The sequence below is a fragment of the Tenebrio molitor genome, chromosome 3 (assembly GCF_963966145.1).
Source record: "Tenebrio molitor chromosome 3, icTenMoli1.1, whole genome shotgun sequence".
Classification (NCBI taxonomy): Eukaryota; Metazoa; Arthropoda; class Insecta; order Coleoptera; family Tenebrionidae; genus Tenebrio; species Tenebrio molitor.
Genome location: NC_091048.1, coordinates 14,317,456 through 14,336,988, shown reverse-complemented (window position 1 = coordinate 14,336,988; position 19,533 = coordinate 14,317,456). Strand labels below are relative to the sequence as shown.

Below are 19,533 nucleotides of genomic sequence, written 5' to 3'. Positions count from 1 at the left end.
GCCTTTGTCGACAAGAGTGGTACCACATTCCTCAAGGGAAATCTGCCAACCTTTCTTTGAAAATGCAGGTACGCGTCCGGTCCAAACACAACACAAAGATAACAGTTTTCATGGGAAAAGAAACATTGCAAAATTTACTCATTCGGCAATTTGGGTAGTCCAGTTAACATCAAGGGGTAATTCATTAGGTTAATTTACCTTTTTTAGCATTCTCAAATTTGTGGCATATTTGTAATTAAAGGGCGAGAATTGCAAATTAGAAACAGAGCGCTTTATCGTAGAAAATAACTAGAATCGTTTGCGCTTTTAGTTAGAAAAGTAACAAAGCAAAGTAGAAAGGGAGTCGGTAGAAAACACAGACAACAGGGTAACGGTAAAGCCAGGTAGCCGTAGAAATCAGAGGTGTGAGTGAGAGAGAGACAATGAAAATTACGAATTAATTAGAACAGTTTTGGGGAACCAAACCAATGGCAATGTAGGTAGAACAATTATCAGAAGTAGCAGATTCACGGAATTTAGATGCACGGCATGGCAATTGCACAATAGCATTTCAAGCCCAAGTTAGGTTTCAAAATAATGTTAATTTGTTTCAATTTTAATTCTGTTTGTTTCGTTTTTAATTCTGTCTGTTTCTTGATGCTGATGTTTAACATTGTATAGTGTTCTTTTCAGAGTTCTAATTCAACAACAACTTATGTACACTTCTATTCAAAAAAAAGCGTACAAGTAGTGAGCACAATTTTGGCTAGATTGTTATATTGTAAACCTATCTTTTAATTGTTGTTACTTAGAAACCTGTAACAAAACCCGTGCTGATAGCTGGATTTTATCGATGTATTTTTCAGAGATTTTAATGTGTGTAAATGTTTTGCCTTGTTTATTATTACTACAAACACATCTCAAACTCTTATTCATAAATTTATAGAAAAAAGCAACTCTCAACAATCTAACAATTTAAAAATTTATAAAAAACAATTTTCACACATTTGACATATGTACACTGGCGGCCATTAATTTGGAAACACCGGCCTAATCTAGTTTACTGGATATTTCTAATATCTGATAGTGTAAGCGTTACGTCATGAACTCATGTCACCCATGTCATCGTTGAGCGCATTCAACAGACTGTCGCAGCCGAAATTGATATGTCAATAACATTGTCAAACTGACAAACAATTTACAATAGAAAAATCTTGGTGTTTCCAAATTAATGGCCGCCACTGTACATAAAAATGTCAGTAATACGTTTTCTTGGAAACGATAAATTAATTTTATCCCTATTTACAGTAGCCCTCAATACGTGTACGCTTTTTTTTTAACAGAAGTGTACATTCGGTCTGGTCCTAACAAAAATCTAAATTTAAACATTTAAAATTATGGTGGAAAACGGAAACTGTTATTTCAAAAGTTCCAGAGATATCGAAAAGGTGTCGCGATCGGTAGATGTAACCATGGCCTACTAAATCTGAACTGCGCTGCGCTTATTAATTATTATTTTATTTTAATAAGCGTAGCGCAGTTCAGATTTAGTAGGCCATGATGTAACCATGACCAACTTCATTAAACTATGTTATGGCCATCCCAAATGTCGAAAAAAAGTAAACCAAATGACAAGTCAATGATGGACATAGACAACACAGTAAACCTATAGAACGCAAACTCTCATAGTTTTTTGTGCCCCGACGCCATCTACTGGCTTGTGGTAGGTGCAAAATAAGACACAGCCAGCTGGATATCCTGGCTTTTTTATTTATTTTAATTTAAAGTCAATTATTTATGAAACTAAAAGACTACATTTATTTTGAAGTTTTTATTTTTAATCTTTTTCGATACATTTCCGTTGTATTTTTATAAATTTTGGTTTGGTATTTCTTGCACCCTCACCCAAAATTTTGCTGTTTATTTTCATCGAATTTTGCATGCATGCATGCAAGTTTTATACGTTTTCGGTTCATTACAGTCCGAATTTTGGATCGACATTTTGCCTTTTTAAAATGTTGAATATGCTGAGCTTTTCTTATTTTCTTTTTGAAACTTTCACATCATAAGAATTTATATCATCAACTTCATTACTACATAAAACAGGAGTTACACAATTATAGTGTCTTCAGTATAAACGTCGTAGATCAGTAGATCGGATGAAAATTCTATAAAAAGTAGTTTTCAGTTAAAATATAATTATCAATATTTTTTTACAATTACTGGAAGTAAATCTGGACTGGAAAAGGAGGGAAGTTGTATCGAGGGTACGGCCACATTCGTTCGTGCCGAAGTCTTTGCTGGTAAAATGAAGTCCACACACAGTGTAGCTGTTATACCAACACTTTCATAGGCTCCAAAGATGATAACTGCTTGTTACCAGTCTTTTTAATACATTCCATAAAACGCCCAGGATATTTAATTGGATTTGGAAATCTATGGCGAGTTCTACATGGTTTATAATACCTTTGCACGGTGCAAAGTCTCACAATAGTAAACTTATTACTTATGACCCTTATGACTTGATATGTCAAAATATAATTTTTTTAAATTTTGGCATAAGTTTCCACGATTTTTATTTTTATAAAACCGCAGCGTCCTCTGGCGGCTTGTGGTGGGTGCGTTTCCAAAAAAACAGGGAAAATGCATAGGAGTTTGCGTTCTATAGGTTTACTGTGTTGTCTATGATGATGGAGATGAAGTGGCGATATCTAGTGAAATTTAGAATAACCACACATTTAAAAAGTTAAATATCAGGTTATGTTATATGCTATTTCATTGTCAAAAACTGTCAGTTTATACGTTTTCGTCGTGGAACTTGATAATTTCGGAGTAAAACGATGCAAGCATTACAGAATTCGAGGTTCTAAGACGCTAACTTTCCTCTAAATGCGTTTTTACGCACGCAAGCGTGAAGGATCACAGCCATAGACTAATCACAGCAAACTAACGCCGAATCGGAATTTCGTCGTGGAACTTGAACATTCCGGAGTAAAACGATGCAAGAATTACAGAAATCGAGGTTTTAAGACGCTAACTTTCCTCTAAATAGGTTTTTACACAAGCAAGTATGAAAGATCACAGCAAAACCGCTCCGAATGGGAATTTCGTCGTGGAACTTGATCATTTCGGAGTAAAACGATGCAAGAATTACAGAATTCGAGGTTCTAAGACGCTAACTAATTTTTCATGTTCCTGCCATAGTGTCATAAAAGTATAAACTGACAGTTCTTGACAATGAAATGGCATATAATATAACCTGATATTTAACTTTTTAAATGTGTGGTTATTCTAAATTTCTCTAGATATCGCCAATTCATCTCCATCACATTCTAGTACCACACATTTCCCGAAGAACCTCAAACGATTTAGCTCTAACTCCACTATCGCTGGGAAATTGAAATAAAGGTTTTTCAGAATTGCCACAAATAATGCATTTAATGAGCATTTTCAGAGTTTTTTGATTGACAAAATTTCAAATTTGACGGCAATTTTACCTTGATGTCTAACAAACAGATGGCACCACTTCATCACTATCCCATGACCAACTTCATTAAACTATGTTATGGCCATCCCAAATGTCGAAAAAAAGTAAACCAAATGACAAGTCGATGATGGAGATGAAGTGGCGATATCTAGTGAAATTTAGAATAACCACACATTTAAAAAGTTAAATACCAGGTTATGTTATATGCCATTTCATTGTCAAAAACTGTCAGTTTATACGTTTTCGTCGTCATAAAAGTATAGCGTAAGTGTAGGACTGCTTCCTGCCAAAATTTTGTGTGCCCCGGATTTTTGTAAACTCCACAAGCAAGAGGTTTCTCGCAACGTGGGCGAAATGTCCCTCCCTCCAAATTATTATCAAAGAGTTTGTCAAAAAAGTTATTGTTTTTGCAGTTCCCAAGTCTTCATCATTTAGGTTTGTTCTACCTGTTAGTTAAAATATATATTAGATTATTAACAACAATTGTTATTAGAAATTACCACAGTTAACTAATAGCGTGATAGTTGAATTAATCATGATTATGACGATTCAAAACTTGAGTTGCATAGGACATCTTTTGGATCTTATCTGCATGTCCGTAATTTTGTGGAGGGCTCTTAATTCGCCCCACGCTGAATCATAAAGATAAACCTTCCCTATATGGTCCAATTTCACATTTATAATTTCTTCGTTTACTTCCCAAACCAAATCTTTTGTTATCCTATAATTTCTAATTCCTTTAATAAGATGAGGTGTATCAAATAATGGTGTAATCTCTTGGTCTTGAAGTATTATTTTTCTTTCAATTTGTTGATTGTTTTCTATATAAATTTTGCTTGATTCTCTGAACAACAAATTTAGCAATCTTAGCAGCGGTACTACATTATATGTGAACGCGAGACAGCCTCATTTTGAATTACAAGATAGTGACATAAAGATTGACACTGCTTTGACTGATTTTTAGATTATTGAGATTACTTTGATTTTAAAGTTTTCACTTTTTAAAACATCTGCGCCCTCTTGCGGTGTGGTGAGGGTGCGCTAAACAATTTTCCACGGCCTCCTAGATTAATAAGAGACTCGTCTCTTATCTTATGTAAAATGTCAGTGAGACACTTATTTAAAAATTAGAACTTCCTGTCATTGTAAATTTTTGTAACTTGCACTCACAGACAAATAAAAAAAATAATAAAAAAGAAAATTGTTGAAATTAAATTTACCGTTCATAAAAAATCTTTTTGATTTGAGATTTTGAAAAAGTGTCATTAAATAAATGTGTGCATTAAAACTGATGAAAAATGTTGAAAACACGTCTATAAAACAATAATTTCCTGCAAGGCAGGCAACCAGTACAGCACATAAGCCCCGTATTGTGGCGCACCCTATAAAACAAAAATAATGCTTAGAACTACGAATGCGGCAGGCCGGATAAGAGACGAGTCTCTTATGAATCTAGGAGGCCGTGCAATTTTCCAAAAATTTATTAGGGACTTTTCATTCTATAGTATTTTATTTTCTCTATGTGGATAGTCATAGACAACACAGTAAACCTATAGAACGCAAACTCCTATGCATTTTCCCCATTTTTTTGGAAACGCACCCACCACAAGCCGTCAGGGGACGCTGCCGTTTTATAAAAATAAAAATCGCGGAAACTTATGCCAAAATTTAAAAAATTATATTTTGACATATCAAGTCATAAGTAATAAATTTACTATTGTGCGACTTTGCACCCTGCAAAGGAATTATAAACCATGTGGAACTCGCCATAGATTTCCAAATCCAATTAAATATCCCGGGCGTTTTATGGAATGGATTAAAAGACGGGTAACAAGCAGTTATCAACTTTGGAGCCTATGAAAGTGTAGGTATAACAGCTACACTGTGTGTGGACTTCATTTTACCAGCAAAGACTTCGGCACGAACGAATATGGCCGTAGATACCCTCGATACAACTTCCCTTCTTTTCCAGTCCAGACTTACTTCCAGTAATAGTAAAAAAATATTGATAATTATATTTCAACTGAAAACTATTTTTTATAGAATTTTCATCCGATCTACTGATCTACGATATTTCTACTGAAGACGCTATAAGTAAATTGTGTAAATCCTGTTTTATGTAATAATGAAGATATAAATTCTTGTGGAAGTTTCAAAAAGAAAATGAGAAAAGCTGAGCATATTTAAAATTATAAAAAGGCAGAATGTTAATCCAAAATTCGGGCTGCAACTAGGGGCTGCAATGTACCGAAAACGTTACATGCAAAATTCGATGTCAAAATAAAGAGCAAAATTTTAAAGGTGAGGAAGCCATAAATCTCTGTTTGTCACAATTGAGGAAAAGAAATACCAAACCAAAATTTATAAAAATGCAATGGAAATGTATCGAAGAAAATTGAAAATAAAAACTTCAAAATAAATGTAGTCTTAATTTCATAAATAAATTATTTTGTAAATTAAAATGAATGAAAAAGCCAGGATATCCAGCTGGCTGTGTCTTATTTTGCACCTACCACAAGCCAGTAGATGGCGTCGGGACACAAAAAACTATGGGAGTTTGCGTTCTATAGGTTTACTGTGTTGTCTATGGTGGATAGTGATGAAGTGGTGCCATCTGTTTGTTAGACATCAAGGTAAAATTGCCGTCAAATTTGAAATTTTGTCAATCAAAAAACTCTGAAAATGCTCATTAAATGCATTATTTGTGGCAATTCTGAAAAACCTTTATTTCAATTTCCCAGCGGCAGTGGAGTTAGAGCTGAATGGTTTGAGGTTCTTCGGGAAATTTGTGGTACTAGAAAAGAAATTTGTGAACATAGTTTAATGAAGTTGGTCATGTGATCGAGATGAAGTGGCGATATCTAGTGAAATTTAGAATAACCACACATTTAAAAAGTTAAATATCAGGTTATGTTATATGCCATTTCATTGCCAAAAACTGTCAGTTTATACTTTTATGACGACGAAAACGTATAAACTGACAGTTTTTGACAATGAAATGGCATATAACATAACCTGATATTTAACTTTTTAAATGTGTGGTTGTTCTAAATTTCACTAGATATCGCCACTTCATCTCCATCATCATAGACAACACAGTAAACCTATAGAACGCAAACTCCTATGCATTTTCCCTGTTTTTTTGGAAACGCACCCACCACAAGCCGCCAGGGGACGCTGCGGTTTTATAAAAATAAAAATCGCGGAAACTTATGCCAAAATTTAAAAAAAATATATTTTGACATGTCAAGCCATAAGGGTCATAAGTAATAAGTTTACTATTGTTAGACTTTGCACCGTGCAAAGGTATTATAAACCATGTAGAACTCGCCATAAATTTCCAAATCCAATTAAATATCCTGGGCGTTTTATGGAATGTATTAAAAAGACTGGTAACAAGCAGTCATCATCTTTGGAGCCTATGAAAGTGTTGGTATAACAGCTTAACAGCTACACTGTGTGTGGACTTCATTTTACCAGCAAAGACTTCGACACGAACGAATGTGGCCGTACCCTCGATACAACTTCCCTCCTTTTCCAGTCCAGATTTACTTCCAGTAATTGTAAAAAAATATTGATAATTATATTTTAACTGAAAACTACTTTTTATAGAATTTTCATCCGATCTACTGATCTACGACGTTTATACTGAAGACACTATAATTGTGTAACTCCTGTTTTATGTAGTAATGAAGTTGAAGATATAAATTCTTATGATGTGAAAGTTTCAAAAAGAAAATAAGAAAAGCTCAGCATATTCAACATTTTAAAAAGGCAAAATGTCGATCCAAAATTCGGACTGTAATGAACCGAAAACGTATAAAACTGCATGCAAAATTCGATGAAAATAAATAGCAAAATTTTGGGTGAGGATGCAAGAAATACCAAACCAAAATTTATAAGAATACAACGGAAATGTATCGAAAAAGATTAAAAATAAAAACTTCAAAATAAATGTAGTCTTTTAGTTTCATAAATAATTTACTTTAAATTAAAATAAATAAAAAAGCCAGGATATCCAGCTGGCTGTGTCTTATTTTGCACCTACCACAAACCAGTAGATGGCGTCGGGGCACAAAAAACTATGGGAGTTTGCGTTCTATAGGTTTACTGTGTTGTCTATGTCCATCATCGACTTGTCATTTGGTTTACTTTTTTTCGACATTTGGGATGGCCATAACATAGTTTAATGAAGTTGGTCATGATGTAACCCATAGACAACACAGTAAACCTATAGAACGCAAACTCCCATAGTTTTTTGTGTCCCGACGCCATCTACTGGCTTGTGGTAGGTGCAAAATAAGACACAGCCAGCTGGATATCCTGGCTTTTTTATTTATTTTAATTCTCAAAATAATTTATTTATGAAATTAAAAGACTACATTTATTTTGAAGATTTATTTTCAATTTTTTTCGATACATTTCGATTGCATTTTTATAAATTTTGATTTGGTGTTTCTTTTCCTCAATTGCGACAAACAGAGATTTATGGCTTCCTCACCTTCAAAATTTTGCTCTTTATTTTGACATTGAATTTTGCATGTAACGTTTTCGGTACATTGCAGCCCGTAGTTGCAGCCCGAATTTCGGATTAACATTCTGGTTTTATAATTTTGATTTTCCTCAGCTTTTCTTATTTTCTTTTTGAAAGTTTCACAAGAATTTATATTTTCATTACTACATAAAACAGGATTTACACAATTTACTTATAGCGTCTTCAGTAGAAATATCGTAGATCAGTAGATCGGATGAAAATTCTATAAGAATTAGTGTTCGGTTAAAATACAGCGTGATCAACAATGACTGAGTCTGTTGGCAATGAAACAATTGAAAATACTGGTGATTTTTGTCTAGTAACTGGCACTGACCACGCATTGACTGGATTTTTTAACTTGAGATGACATTAAAAACATTCTTGGTAATGCAGGTTATGTTTATACTATTACAAAAATTAACCTTCGTTGGTAAATTTTAAATTTGCCAAATTTCATTGTTACCAACAGACTCAGTCATTCTTGATCACTCCGTATAATTATCAATATTTTTTTACTATTACTTAGGCAGAATATAGCCTAAGGGAGTCCGTTTCGGCTCAGGGACGCGAGGGTCGCGGGTTCGATTCCGACCCAGGGCGGAAAAAAAAGGCTATATTCTATCTCGTGATTCGGAAGTCACGTTAAGCCATTGGTCCCGGTCTATTGAGTTGGTCATCACGCCCCTCATAGATTTGTAAACCAGTCCTAGGCTGTGTAACAACATTTAGGCAGAATATAGCCTAAGGGAGTCCGTTTCGGCTCAGGGACGCGAGGGTCGTGGGTTCGATTCCGACCCAGGGCGGAAAAAAAAGGCTATATTCTATCTCGTGATTCGGAAGTCACGTTAAGCCATTGGTCGCGGTCTATTGAGTTGGTCATCACGCCCCTCATAGATTTGTAAACCAGTCCTAGACTGTGTAACAACATTTTAATTCAGAATATAGCCTAAGGGAGTCCGTTTCGGCTCAGGGACGCGAGGGTCGCGGGTTCGATTCCGACCCAGGGAAGTTGTATTGAGTCGAGGGTACGGCCACATTCAGCAATCTATTGTTCGTGCCGAAGTATTTGCTGGTAAAATGAAGTCCACACACAGTGTAGCTGTTATACCTACACTTTAATAGGCTACAAAGTTGATAACTGCTTGTTACCCGTGTTTTTAATCCATTCCATAAAATGCCCAGGATATTTAATTGGATTTGAAAATCTATGGCGAGTTCCACATGGTTTAAATACCTTTGCACTCTGCAAATTTTCGTAACAGTAGATTTATTATTTATGACTTAATATGTCAAAATATATATTTTTTTTAATTTTGGCATAAGTTTCCGCGATTTTTATTTTTATAAAACGGCAGCGTCCCCTGACGGCTTGTGGTGGGTGCGTTTCCAAAAAAAAACGATAAAATGCATAGGAGTTTGCGTTCTATAGGTTTATTGTGTTGTCTATGATGTAACCCACGATATACATAAGACTGGTACGCGCACTTCCCTATACTTCTCTAATAAACAAGCGTGTCAAAAAAGCACCCCAGGTGCGCGCTTCAAAACTTACTTCTAGATGGCGTTGTATGTACGAGGGACCAAGGTTGGTAGAACTGACGAATTTGTATAATAGGTTACCTCGTTGAAAATTGCGGGGCGGGGGGGAAAGTAACTCGTGACGTAAAATCAACCCAGAAATTTTGGGTGTTCGAATAGAACCCAAGGTTTATAAGCCCCGTTTATTGGGAGGCTTTTTGGGCTTTATTCTAGCGAGGAAACACCTAATGCATGATCCACAGACTCTGTCGTAAAAGTTTAGTACACTGTGACGTCACGAGTAACTTTTGCGGGGGGAAAAAATTCAAACTATTGCTTTAAATGGCAACGAGGCAACCTATTATACAAATTAGTCAGTTCTACCAACCTTGCGAGGGACCATGACCAACTTCATTAAACTATGTTATGGCCATTCCAATTCCATTAAAATGCGCTTCGTATGAAGTATGTTATGGATAGTCATAGACAAAATAAGAACATATAGAACGCAAACTCCCTATACATTTTTTGGGCACAAAGCGTTTACCGCCATCTCTTATCCTGGTGACGGTGCAAAATCACAGCCTACTGGATGCGTTTACCTTTCCTTTGATTTTTTATCATTGCAAATTTTCACAACAAATTAAAACGCCAACAATAGGTACTTTCGATATTTTATTTTCAACAGTCTTTGATACAGTTCTGCTTTATTTTTATAAATATTATTCCTAAATGCTATCGTTCTCGTATCCAACCATTTAAAATTAAATTTTACCCCTTAATGTAAGTGTGGTTAAATGAATTATTTTACCAATAATTTCATCTTCAATTTTATTTTTTTTTTAATTAATATTAGGTACTTATGTTTGAATTACCGTTGAAATTTAGAAATTTTGCTTTTAATATTATCGGCCGAAGTTATGTTACCTACTCAATATAATTTTGAAAATATTATGAATCTTATTAACATTTTTTACAAACTCTAAAAAACTCATACTTGCCACTTTCTGCTAAATTTTAGTATAAATCCAAAAATCCTTCCAATGTTTTCATTCAATTTTTTTTATGGACGAAAGTGCTGTTTTTTTAATCCAAAAAATTTTCCAAAGTAGGTACATATTGCGTAAGTGTAGGACTGCTTCCTGCCAAAATTGTGTGTGCCCCGGATTTTTGTAAACTCCACAAGCAAGAGGTTTCTCGCAACGTGGGCGAAATGTCCCCCCCTCCAGATTATTATCAAAGAGTTTGTCAAAAAAGTTCCCAATTCTTCATCATTTAGGTTTGTTCTACCTGTTAGTTAAAAGATTATTAACAACAATGTTATTAGAAATTAAGTACCACAGTTAACTAATAGCGTGATAGTTGAATTTATGATTATGACGACTCAAAACTTGAGTTGCATAGGACATCTTTTGGATCTTTTCTGCAAGTCCGTAATTTTGTGGAGGGCTCTTAATTCGTCCCACGCTGAATCATAAAGATAAACCTTCACTATATGGTCCAATTTCACACTTAAAATTTCTTCGTTTACTTCCCAAATCAAATCTTTTGTTATCCTATAATTTCTAATTCCTTTAATAAGATGAGGTGTATCAAATAATGGTGTAATCTCTTGGTCTTGAAGTATTATTTTTCTTTCCATTTGTTGATTGTTTTTTTTATAAATTTTGCTTGATTCTCTCAACAACAAATTTAGCAATCTTAGCAGCGGTACTACATTATTTGTGAACGTGACACAGCCTCATTTTAAATTACAAGATAGTGACATAAAGATTGACACTGCTTTGACTGATTTTTAGATTATTGAGATTACTTTGATTTTAAAGTTTTGACTTTTTAAAACATTTGCGCCCTCTTGCGGTGTGGTGAGGGTGCGCTAAACGATTTTCCAAAAATTTATTAGGGACTTTTCATTCTATAGTATTTTATTTTATCTATGTGGATAGTCATGACCAACTTCATTAAACTATGTTTAACATAGTTTAATGAAGTTGGTCATGGGATAGTCATAGATAAAATAAAGACAAATAGAATGAAAAGAGGCCTATCAATTTTGTGCAATAGAATCCATGGTAATGGTTTATTGCACCGTCCACAAGCCAAGAGATGGCGCAAATTTGGAAGGAAGATTTAAACTTTTGAAATCAAAGTTGTCTCAATTCATTTCATTTACTTTCATGTCACGAAGTATTGTTATCACGTCTTTTCTAAAAATTTAAATACGACAATTCGTGTTCGTGGTTAAAACTGTAATACTATGAAGCTATGTAGTGTTCAAAAGTGCTAGCACCCGCCAAATGTTCCCCAATCCTTTAAAATATCCTGCGCGGTTTCGGGAATGGTTACGAAGAATGGGCAATGTTTATCTCTTCGAAATCGATCAAATGAAAGTTTACAATGGATATACGGTTTGTGCATTCTCATTTCAGACTTTTCGATCACGACACGAACAATAGAGTGAAAAATACGGCAATACCTAGCATACAAATTCCAATGGGTAAAGTGAAAACTATTTAGAATCAAAATTCTATAATACTCACCTTCAAACTTTTTAGAAAATGAGGATGATCCAACCAGGATTATTATTCATGGAAATTACGAAAAAAGAATTCCCGAATTGACTTCTTACAATTCCTTACCAGATATCCGGTAACCAAATACATTTTCAAATTTCAAAAGAAAATAACCAGTTTTCTGTTGAAAAAATCAAATACCTGTGAAATTATTCTCAAAATTTGAAGTTTTGGGGGATAATGCAATACATTTTTGTTTGGCACAATCGAAAAAAAGAGACGTTAAACTAAGAGGGCGCAAATACACTACAGAAAATAAAATCTTGGCATTACAAACAATCTAGGAGAGCTTATTCAAAATTAAGAGAATTTTTTGCACTTCCTACGCTGTAGAAATGTATAAAAAGATGTTGACAATAAAAAATATTAAAATAAACCCGTTTTTTTATTATCTTTTTTAAATTATTAAATAATAAAAATAAAGTAATAATGGAAAACATCCAGTAGGCTATGGAATATTGCACCGTCCACAACTCAACAGACTTTGCATTCTATTTATCTTTATTTTATCTATGGTGATGGACATGACCAACTTCATTAAACTATGTTATGGCCATTCCAATTCCATTAAAATGGGCTTCGTATGAAGTATGTCATGGATAGTGATGAAGTGGTGCCATCTGTTTGTTAGACATCAAGGTAAAATTGGCGTCAAATTTGAAATTTTGTCAATCAAAAAACTCTGAAAATGCTCATTAAATGCATTATTTGTGGCAATTCTGAAAAACCTTTATTTCAATTTTCCAGCGACGGTGGAGTTAGAGCTAAATGGTTTGAGGTTCTTCGAGAAATTTGTGGTACTAGAAAAGAAATTCGTTAACATAGTTTAATGAAGTTGGTCATGTGATGGAGATGAAGTGGCGATATCTAGTGAAATTTAGAATAACCACACATTTAAAAAGTTAAATAGCAGGTTATGTTATATGCCATTTCATTGTCAAGAACTGTCAGTTTATACTTTTATGACACTATGGCAGGAACATGAAAAATTAGTTAGCGTCTTAGAACCTCGAATTCTGTAATTCTTGCATCGTTTTACTCCGAAATGATCAAGTTCCACGACGAAATTCCCATTCGGAGCGGTTTTGCTGTGATCTTTCATATTTGCGTGTGTAAAAACGCATTTAGAGGAAAGTTAGCGTCTTAGAACCTCGAATTTTGTAATGCTTGCATCGTTTTACTCGGAAATGATCAAGTTCCACGACGAAAACGTATAAACTGACAGTTTTTGACAATGAAATGGCCTATAACATAACCTGATATTTAACTTTTTAAATGTGTGGTTATTCTAAATTTCACTAGATATCGCCACTTCATCTCCATCATCATAGACAACACAGTAAACCTATAGAACGCAAACTCCTATGCATTTTATCGTTTTTTTTTGGAAACGCACCCACCACAAGCCGCCAGGGGACGCTGCCGTTTTATAAAAATAAAAATCGCAGAAACTTACGCCAAAATTAAAAAAAATTACATATTTTGACATTTAAGTCATAAATAATAAGTCTACTGTTACGAGAATTTGCAGAGTGCAAAGGTATTTAAACCATGTGGAACTCGCCATATATTTTCAAATTCAATTAAATATCCTGGGCATTTTATGGAATGGGTTAAAAACACGGGTAACAAGCAGTTATCAACTTTGTAGCCTATGAAAGTGTAGGTATAACAGCTACACTGTGTGTGGACTTCATTTTACCAGCAAATAATACTTCGGCACGAACAAAATAGATTGCTGAATGTGGCCGTACCCTCGACTCAATTCAACTTCCCTCATTTTCCAGTCCAGACTTACTTCCAGTAATAGTAAAAAAATATTGATAATTATATTTTAACTGAAAACTATTTTTTATAGAATTTTCATCCGATTTACTGATCTACGAGATTTCTACTGAAGACGCTCTAAGTAAATTGTGTAAATCCTGTTTTATGTAGTAATGAAGATATAAATTCTTGTGGAAGTTTCAAAAAGAAAATAAGAAACGCTGAGCATAATCAAAATTATAAAAAGCCAGAATGTTAATCCAAAATTCGGGCTGCAAGTACGGGCTGCAATGTACCGAAAACGTTACATGCAAAATTCGATGTCAAAATAAAGAGCAAAATTTTGAAGGTGAGGAAGCGATAAATCTCTGTTTGTCGCAATTGAGGAAAAGAAATACCAAACCAAAATTTATAAAAATGCAATGGAAATGTATCGAAAAAATTTTTAAATAAAAACTTCAAAATAAATGTAGTCTTTTAATTTCATAAATAAATTATTTTGAAAATGAAAATAAATAAAAAAGCCAGGATATCCAGCTGGCTGTGTCTTATTTTGCACCTACCACAAGCCAGTAGATGGCGTCGGGACACAAAAAACTATGGGAGTTTGCGTTCTATAGGTTTACTGTGTTGTCTATGTCCATCATCGACTTGTCATTTGGTTTACTTTTTTTCGACATTTGGAATGGCCATAACATAGTTTAATGAAGTTGGTCATGGTGATGGAGATGAAGTGGCGATATCTAATGAAATTTAGAATAACCACACATTTACCGGGTGATCAAGAAGGACTGTTTAAGTTGGCAGTACAATTAAGAAAATTTTCTAACAGGCCTATTCTGTAAGACACTTGGTTAAAAGTTAAACGTTAAAACAACGGTTAAAATATTTTAACCCATTGCGCTATTCTCTAAGCCAAAATTTTAACAAAAAGTTGTTAAAATTTAACTCAAATTGCTAATTTTTAGCGGGTGGTCATACCCAGCCGTTAAAAATTAACTTACGTCAAAACGGTCCCAAATTATAATGGCATTCGCAATGAATATTCTTTTGGTGCATGAACTGGAACGAAGGCGACAAATGTACTCGTAAGTAAAATCAAATCTGCCAGTTCCATAAATTTTTCTCAATTCTTAAGGGTAATTTTGCCACCGGCGGTAAAAGAGGAATCACCCTGTACAGCTTTCTCATTGTAGCTTGAGCTGTAAGAACCGGATGTGCAGTGGTCTTACAGCCCTTACCCCTTCACTAATTTTGTCGCATTTCTTTGCCGCTTCCAGGACCTCTTTATCTGACCTTTTTATTGCTGTAACATATTTGAGTTGATACCTATCGATATTTAAAACGACCTTTTGATTCCTTGAGTGGTTTATTGCCGCTTAACGAGGGTTGTCATAAAAGTGGTACCAATTACCAATTACTTTCATTTATACAGTGAGGGGCAAAATTAATGCAACAATTCGATAAATCATAAACTGTTGAGTTTTGAAAAAAGAACAAAAACCGGTCGATTTTTAATTTCAATTTCACGTTTTTGAATAGTCTGTGCCCATACCAATGTAGTCTGCAACTATTAGTTGAGGTTAGGTATAATTTTGCAAATAATTATGACTGTTGTTCCTCCAGCTGACAGTGATTTGCGACGTTGCCATATGTATTTGTACGCTTCCGTGCCTGACTTCATTCTTCAAAATAATCTAGCCGCTAAAATAATGCTTTTTAACCTACCCGTTAATAATTTGTCTTACAGAATAGAATTTTGGTTATTTGTAGATAACCGGTTGTTAAAAATTAATTTATTAGCGGATGGTTAAAATTAGCAGACGAGTTACAGAATAGGCCCGTAATTCGGTTATTTATAACACTGCAACCGGATATGTTTTGTTGGTTTATTTGACAAATATCTGATGTAGGTATAGCATTAACAACGACAAGCCATCAACAACCGAAAGTTACTCCTGTTATACGATTTAAAATACAATTCAGTGTTAGTAGTAAAAAAATAGTAAAAAAATTGTATTGATAATTATATTTTAACTGAAAACTACTTTTTATAGAATTTTCATCCGATCTACTGATCTACGACATTTCTATTGAAGACACTATAATTGTGTAACTCCTGTTTTATGTAGTAATGAAGATATAAATTCTTGTGAAAGTTTAAAAAAAAATAAGAAAAGCTGAGCATATTCAAAATTATAAAAAGGCAGAAGGTCGATCAAAAATTCGGTTTGCAATGTACCGAAAACATATAAAACTTCATGCAAAATTCGATGTCAAAATAAAGAGCAATGCAATGCAAGGCAAGGATGCGATAAATTTCTATTTGCCGCAATTGAGGAAAAGAAATACCAAACCAAAATTTATAAAAATGCAATGGAAATGTATCGAAGAAGATTGAAAATAAAAACTTCAAAATAAATGTTGTCTTTTAGTTTTATAAATAAATTACTTTAAATTAAAATAAATAAAAAAGCCAAGATATCCAGCTGGCTGTGTCTTATTTTGCACCTACCACAAGCCAGTAGATGGCGTCGGGGCACAAAAAACTATGGGAGTTTGCGTTCTATAGGTTTACTGTGTTGTCTATGTCCATCATCGACTTGTCATTTGGTTTACTTTTTTTCGACATTTGGGATGGCCATAACATAGTTTAATGAAGTTGGTCATGGAGGGACTCATAGATAAAATAAAATACTATAGAATGCAAAGTCCATGCGACATTCGATATTTTATAGCCGAGGCCATCTATCGGCTTGTGGTAGGTGCAAAATTTCAGAGCCTGCTGTGATTTTTACCTCCTTCCCTAAATTCCATTCTATTTTATTATTCGTTTTAATTACAACACAAATAAAATACTCCCATTATTGCGGAATCAGGGGATTCAAAATCTAAGAAATTCCTTTTTGAGAGGATTTCCCTTGCCATTCAACGTGGAAACGCTGCAAGCATTCGGGGCACTTTTCCAGATTCCGCATATTATTATCGGAAATTTTCGCATTGTAAATTAAAAATGTTATTTTATGTTAAATTTTAATAAAAACTTTTATTTTAGGTGTTTCTTTTATTTGTTTTATTTTCAACTTTTTTTACACATTGCTAAAGCTTGATTATAAACTTCATTTTTATATGAAACCACCCTTCTTGTACAATTCAACAATGACAAACAGGTGATTCCCCATGCTTCTCTTTCGTCGCCCCGGGGTCAACTGTGTGTGTCCACACGTGCGCATAGGAGGTGTGTACGTGACCGCCTCCTAAGGCTCAGTGCTGGCAACTGCGCTTCGTAACAAGGCGCCAATTTCGAATTTGCCAAAGAAGGTCTAACAATAATAACCTGAGATGTCTTAAAATGGTCTTTATCTCTTTCGGAAACCTAAATATGGAGATATTAATAATTTTATTGATGATACTTACGTGTTCAGCAATTTTTAATTCTGGACTATCCATCTCGAAACCATGAAATTCGTTGATGTCGTAACCAACGTGCAGCATTATCGAGATTTCATCAAAAATTAAAGTAGGTACACAATTTGTCCCAATTCCTTAGTTTTGAAACAGAATTTTTAAAATTTTGTATACCATGAGGAATTTGTAAACTGGGTATGGCTTCCTTCGTAAACTTATTATTTGCTAAAAACTTCTTATGTACTTTTAAAGTACAAACAACTAAAGTTCAAACCACAAACCGTGCGAGGATCCAACATGAGTATTGCCCGTCTGCTTTAACATCTCATTGAAACGTTGAGCGTACTTAAAAGGATTTGGAAATCTATGCCGCGTTGGATCTAAACGATAACAGATCTTAACACTGCAGACTCGCTTCTTTATTTGTGAATTCAAAACTTTTTAACATAAAATGTCAAAAGTGAAAAAATTGAAAACATTTGTTTTATTTAAATTCCGACTATACGCCCTCTGGTGGCTTGTGGTAGGTGCGCAAAATCATTTGCACAAAATTTGTAATGTGCTTTGCATTCTATAGTATTTTTATTTTATCTATGGAGGGACTGTCATTTATGAGTTTTGAATAAGGAAATATCCATATTTACAAGTTTTATATTGCCACAAAGCACACACTTTTTCATTTTTAGCAAAAATCAAAATTGTCTAATATTTGAAACTTTGAAGTTTAACAGTGACAGTCCCCGAAACAGACACTGCCATCTAGCGAATTTTTATGAACTATTTATCGGGCTCCAGCGGGCCCTAAGTTTGGCTCTCAAAATGGCGGTGAGTGGGTATACCAGTCTTCTTTTTATCATGATGTAACCCAAAGCCAGTCGATTAATAAAGTACCGACAGGATTTGACGTTTACATAAAAGGCAACCGTAACGATTTTTTCGCTACAAGAGGCGCTGATATCGCTATTTTGACTGGTTTTGGCATAGATTTATTAGTAATAAATGGTAATTGTTCACTTTAACTACTTCTGGAATTTTCGCGTTTTTTCTGGCTAGATAGCCTCAGGACGTTCTCCTAGATCGTGTTCCACCATTCAAACCTTGTGCAAATGCCTTTTTTTTTCTCTTGTTGTGTTTCAAGGTCGCGTCAAGGTCACGCCAAGTCTTAGTATAACTAAAGGGTAAGGAAAATTTTCATTTGCACAAGGTTTGACTAGTGGGAAACGATGTAGGAGGACGTCCTGAAGCTGTCTAGCCAGAAAAAACGCGAAAATTCCAGAAGTAGTTAAAGTGAACAATTACCTAATAAATTACCAATTATTACTAATAAATTACTAATTATTACTAATAAATGCATGGACTTTGGTGAACAAATGTTCACCAAAGCCAGTCAAAATAGCGATATCAGCGCCTCTTGTAGCGAAAATATCGTTACGGTTGCCTTTTATGTAAACGTCAAATCGTGTCGGTACTTTATTAATCGACTGGCTTTGATGTAACCAAGGTTGGTAGAACTGACTAATTTGTATACAAATTAGTCAGTTCTACCAACCTTGGATGTAACAAGTAAAGTAGAACGGAGCTGATTAGTCACTTTGGTCAAGTAGGGGTTGCGAAAGTGGGGTGCGCCAGAAATGATAAAACCGAGTGCGGAACGGAAAACGAGGCTTTTTTATTTTGATTCATTCGGGGTTTGATCTCCAAAGTATCTGGAAGTACTATCGGTGGACATAAAAAACTGGGACAAACATCAAATTTGTATAAAGTCAAAATTCAAAAATATACATTGTGTAAATTTGGCTTTTTACAAATAAGATTATGAGAATTATGGCATATTGTCAAAAACATCAAGTTAAAGTTCAGTTCTTTAATGACAATTTTAATTTTGAGTGACAATTCAAAAGTCTGAGACACAATGAGCAAATTTTGGATGTCCCAGCTTTTAATGTCCACCGATAGTACGTTCGGTACCTGCAGCCGCCATTTTGTGACCACGTGCTTTACAATTACAGACAAAATACTTTGGTCGTCACTTTTCTGACACTTTAATGTAATTCAAGCTTTAACGTTAAAATGAATGACAATTTCAAATTAATGACAGCTATTATATTTTCCTATCAAAAATATGGCACCGTCCGTAGCTGATAAATATAGAATCCTTTTCCTAGCTTCTGAGGGGTGGTTCTTGGGGCAAATTGCAGAAAGGTTGCGTTTACCCAAAAGTACAGTTACGTATATCGTCAATAAATGGAGAAGAACGGACTTGGTGG

General features: G+C 34.4%; 1 long non-coding RNA gene across 1 annotated transcript; it reads right to left on the bottom strand.

Annotated features, from left to right (window-relative positions):
* Window positions 1-1,551: 1,551 nt before the first annotated feature.
* On the bottom strand, window positions 1,552-5,420 carry LOC138126831 (uncharacterized). The gene is made up of 3 exons (XR_011157976.1): window positions 3,967-5,420; window positions 2,203-3,912; window positions 1,552-2,147 (listed from the first exon to the last, which is right to left on the bottom strand). It is a non-coding gene; the product is annotated as an uncharacterized lncRNA (long non-coding RNA).
* Between the last annotated feature and the right edge of the window lie 14,113 nt (window positions 5,421-19,533).